Source organism: Etheostoma cragini, chromosome 14, assembly GCF_013103735.1.
Source record: "Etheostoma cragini isolate CJK2018 chromosome 14, CSU_Ecrag_1.0, whole genome shotgun sequence".
NCBI lineage: Eukaryota > Metazoa > Chordata > Actinopteri > Perciformes > Percidae > Etheostoma > Etheostoma cragini.
In genome coordinates, this window is record NC_048420.1 from 5,632,281 (window position 1) to 5,637,319 (window position 5,039).

The following is a 5,039-nucleotide window of genomic DNA, read 5'->3' on the forward strand; positions in this document are numbered from 1 at the left end:
TTTTCCACCGCCTATTTTAGTCTTCATTTTAGTTTACTATACTAACCCTGCCAAGTGTAGAAATGGGAGATACAATGGAAATTAGTTAAATATTTATGACCTAATATGTTGCAGTATACTGCATGTGTGAATGTTTGTGAAAGATGCCATGATCTATTACTCATTCACAATGAATTCTGACGGAACCTGGTTTCAAAAAGAAAAGAAAGGGCTATTAAAAGAGTGATGGAAGACATGAAATCTCTGGAATATGCCGAAAACTCTCTGGCAATTAGAGTCCCTCTAGGAATTTTATTTCATAAAGATTACACTGAGAGATTTCCTGTGGGGTGTTAGACACTAATTGTGGAGTAGACATGCACTTCTGTCTAAAATGATCTGGGAATCCATCCCAGTGATGAGGGAAGTTTTTATTTTCAGAAGTTGGAAGTTCTCTACTTTATAACAGGCTGGATGTCAGCAACATAACATCTGGTTCAGAACAGCTGGAGTGATCTGGTTGGTAAAGTCTAAAACAGCATGTTTAAAAGTAAAAGTCAAATTCTTTTACTGAGCTTTTACAATAGTAATTCTAAGATTGGCAGTGAGCATAATAACATCAGGTTATTAGTGATGAGTCTCGAGTAAAATATCTGAAGCTCGGTGAGAACTTCAAGTCTGAGAAAATCCCCCCAGTGATGTCACCAGAGTATTCTCAGTTTGTCTTCATTACAGAAAACAGGCTTTACAGATTGTGCATGTAACGATAGGACATAAGATAGGTAGACATTAAAGGGATATTTCACAGTTAGAAAGATGAACAGATCTTTAAATTGGATCACTTATTGTAGTTCAAATGGGAATTTCTTTTAGAAATTGGTGCCTTCCAGGCTGAGAAAACCAGAAAATGTGTTTTTGGTTCATGTGGATGAAAGACACCAAATCCCAGAATGCACTTGCTTCGCTGCTCCACCGGTACACTTTCAAGCCGCGCCTGCCGTTCACAGACATAGACAGACAGGCGAGGCATTAGACTCTAGCATGTTTTATTGTCATTTCAACCAAATACACAAAACAACGTTTCACCGTGGCTCAAGTGGTGTTACACATTTAAAATATATAAAAATGATATTATATAAGAACAACATAGGAAACAGGCTACATGTAGTGCACACACATTCTAGGTTCTGTAAAGTTCAGGTAGCACAATGGTAGCAAGAACTCCTGCCCTCGTCGAGGTCCCTTCCCCCGGCCAGCAGCATCGGGCGACACCGCCGGCTGAGGCGCTGGTCTCCGTAGCAGGCGAAGCTCGCGTTAGCGTGTTGAGTACACCGTCATATTCTCCGATCTGTATCCCGGTGGTACACATGTGCGGTAATTTGAATGCATAAAATTATTTACTTGAATGTTATGTTTGTCTGGGGACCTAATTGGTCAAATATGTCTTGTCTCCAACGTGGGATAGAGGGAAACGTAATTTCTATCTCTTCGTATGTCTTGACATGTGAAGAAATTGACAATAAAGCAGACTTTGACTTTGACTTTGAAAAGAGCTAGCTGTAGCTTTGCTCCAAGATGGCTGACACTGAAACCGCTTTGGGTGAAGAGTCCAAACCCCTATGGGCGAGTTGAAAACACGCAGAACTGGCTGGCTTGCAGTCCACAGACTCTTAAAGTCCCAGGGGGACATAAGGGAGGGAACTACGGCCATTCGAAAATACTACCGATTTCTACTGACACAAAGTTCAATGCTAATCAGTGAAGTATCCCTTAAACCAGTCAGGGAGGGTAAAATGAATAGATGTTAATGAAATGCATGATGGTAATTGTAGGATCCAGCGTTTTTTGCTATTGACTCATATTAGGGATTAAATGTCAGCAAAGCTTGTCTTGTGCTACACTGATTTTGCTAGCTGAGAGATGACTGGCGGTCAGTGTAGACGGCTCCAGCCATCGCCATCTTGGCAGTGCCTAGTCTCTAATTGCCAGCCCTTCCTCCCCAGCAACAGAAAACTCCGATTGGACAGATAGTCTAGCTAGCTGTCTGGATTCGGAACTTCCAGCCGCACCGGAACAATCCTGAAAATGAAACGTCGACGTTGATATAGACTAAGCAGCTTCTGACTCCGCCTGACACCGAAGGTAAAGCCTGGGTGGAGCTCAGGCGGCTGAATGACGCCTGGTTGCTGAAAGACGGCAGCCCTGTCACTCAAAGCAGCCACACCCTTAAATTAGGCCTAATGTAAGCCTTATTATAACATTCAAGATTATAGATTTCGTCATTGTCACAATAAAGTTTCAGTACACTGTAGTACGAAATTACGTGCAACGTTCACAGCTTAAAAAGAATGCAGCACAGAAACAATTACAAACACTGTGGAAAGGGCGAGTTAATATTTATATGAATTAAAATAAATAAATGCTTATATGGGTTTGCAGAGCATGTAGAGTAAATATAAATAAATATAAATACAAATATATAGCATTAAAAAACTGAAAAATATACAGATCTAGATACTACATACAGTTGTCAGAATATAAAGAGTATAACTATCCATATTTAAAGTTATAAAGTGCGATAGAGAATAAGGAGCATTCCAAAAAGCTTATTTTGACCATGAATGGTCCGATTTCTTGTTCCCCAGTCTGACAGCAGTGGGGGAGAAGCTGCTGATGGACCTCGCGGTCCTTGCTCTCAGAAGCATGTAAACAGCTGAGTAACATATAAATTCCCCCTTACAGTTATCATGAGTGGGGACACCAGCTACAGGGACTCAACCTGTTTTTGCACCAGGCTGTAATCATGTTTAGTTCTGCTGTAAAGTTGGGCATTTTAACATTTTTAGGGATTGACTCTCTTTTGGAGCCAGCCTCAAGTGGCCGTTCATATAACTGCAATTTTTGGCGCTTACTTGTTTTTAGCACTGGCAAAAATGACGTACCAAATTAAATGTATTTTTGCAAGTTAGACAGGGTCTGTGAGTTTCTATGAAACTTTTGACCTACTGCTCTTTGCTCAGAGACACTTGAAAATACATGCTTACCTCGCCTAAATGTTCTACCAAAAGTAGTGATACAGCTCCAACATCCTTTGGCCCTCTGGGATGTTCCTGAGGTCATTGGGAAGTTAACACTCTCAGTTTTTTGGTCCCAGTGTCACTGTGATTTTAGGCCTTACTGACACAGAGCTACAGAGGTTAGAATGGAGAATTTCTATTTCCATCCAAGTAAAGCATCTGTAAAATGACTAGAAAACACAACTGTAAGCATGTCAGATGGGCTACACACAAAACTAGTCCCATAGCCACACGTCTCAACTTAATACAGAAAAAATCTAGAAGAAAAACAAAGTTATTTCTACAGATATGTCTGTGCATTTGTCTAATTTCCTGTATGAAAAAAAGCCAAAAAAGTGCAAAATGCAAAACTTCTCAAATACAAACACCCATCCATATCACTCATACACATACTTGAAATAACTATATACATACATTTATAGAATTAAAATCTTAAAATGATCGGTTTACAGAAAACATCACACCTGAATTTCTCTAATTAGCATCAACGCATGTTCAAGTTGTTGATCATACAGTATATCATATCAGAGTAGGACGGAAAGTGAGTTTATAAAGCCAAAAATCAGTTACTGTTACTTTACATGCCCCATTCTGGTGACTTTGTGTTATGGAGCAATGGCTTACACAGAAAGGAGGGTAGTCATCACTGTCTGCTGGTCATTATAACACACTTCAGTTGTTTTTGAAAGGGTCTCCTCTGTGCCGGGGTGGTAATGTGCTCAGTCAGATAAGCCTTTCAAAGAAAAGATTTTCCAACAAACATTATTGTGCATTGAAGATCTGTGACGGTTCGCTGTCCCCTGTTGCATCTTTCAGTCTTCCAGATTAATAGATGGAAAGACATCCTTCAAAGCAGGTTCACTTCTGCTGTATGTGTGCTGCTTTATCCTCGTGATGTTTAAGTGTGAAATCCTGCACATTAGTGTCATGGGAGATAATGAGACCACGTGAGATCTGATTACCTTCCAACACCGACACTTTCATGCAGCAATAATTACTCCCACTGGCAGCTTTGTAATTGACGATGCCTGCCCAAAGTATTACTCTGGGACTAATGGTTTCCCTCCATCACAAGGCAAACAAAGGAATGAACACCGCTTCAATCAACTGAGAGTGATGGATTTAATGACAAGATCATTCCGTCCCTCCACTTTACGGCTGAGGAGGAGCAGCACATGCAGAATAAGATCGGCCTCGGAGGGGGATGTGTTTGTGCGAGAGCTGAGCTGTAAACAGGAGCGCTGCTTTTATTTGCCGCGATTTCATTGCATTTGATGATAAGTGAATGTGACCAACCAATTGCTGTTAACTTGCAGCAAAATGAAATGCATTACTATGTGTGAGCGCGGCACCCTCATCAGTTTGCTCCGACGGAGTGATGTCTTTAGGGTCGGGGTGGGAAAATGAGCTTTATTGATTTCAGGAAAGGGAGGAAAAAGCAAGTAGAGGGACTCCAACTAGCCTCTGTTGGATCGTGAGTTCAACATGCAGTGACAAATGGACGGCGGAATGAGAAAGAACACCCTGAAATCAAATTGAGTATGGATTGTTGTGGCTTGGATTTATAGCTCCGGGGTATCCCAAAACCTGGAAGTCATAAATTGATGCAGTTGAAATGGGGCGTCAGTGGGGGATTGCTGCTATGATTCGTTTGCTGCGCGTGTCACTGACCGACAATACAAATGGCGAGTCATTGTTGTCCCACAACAGGGCTCGTTAATAGAATATACACAGACAGAAGTTAAAGGCCGTGACAAATCTGCCTCTGTGGACCCTGAGGCTTCCAGAGCCAGGAAACTGCCAAATACCTGCACACGGCACAAGCACCACTTAGGGACACTGACAGGGTGACAGCCTGCCTGGGACCAGTAGACCTGCAGCTGGAGCAGGGGGCTTCAATGTTTTTTAAGCCATGGACCCCTCAGCTGAAAGAGAGACAGAGCAGGGACCCCCTACTACATGTGTGTGTGTATATATATATAT

At 41.7% G+C, this 5,039-nt stretch overlaps 1 long non-coding RNA gene across 1 annotated transcript in view; it reads left to right on the plus strand.

Annotated features, from left to right (window-relative positions):
* Positions 1-417: 417 nt before the first annotated feature.
* LOC117956410 overlaps positions 418-5,039 on the plus strand; it is a 21,143-nt gene continuing 16,521 nt past the window's right edge. The window contains exon 1 of the long non-coding RNA XR_004659256.1: positions 418-429. This is a non-coding gene — a long non-coding RNA (uncharacterized LOC117956410). The remainder of the gene's footprint in view (positions 430-5,039) is intronic.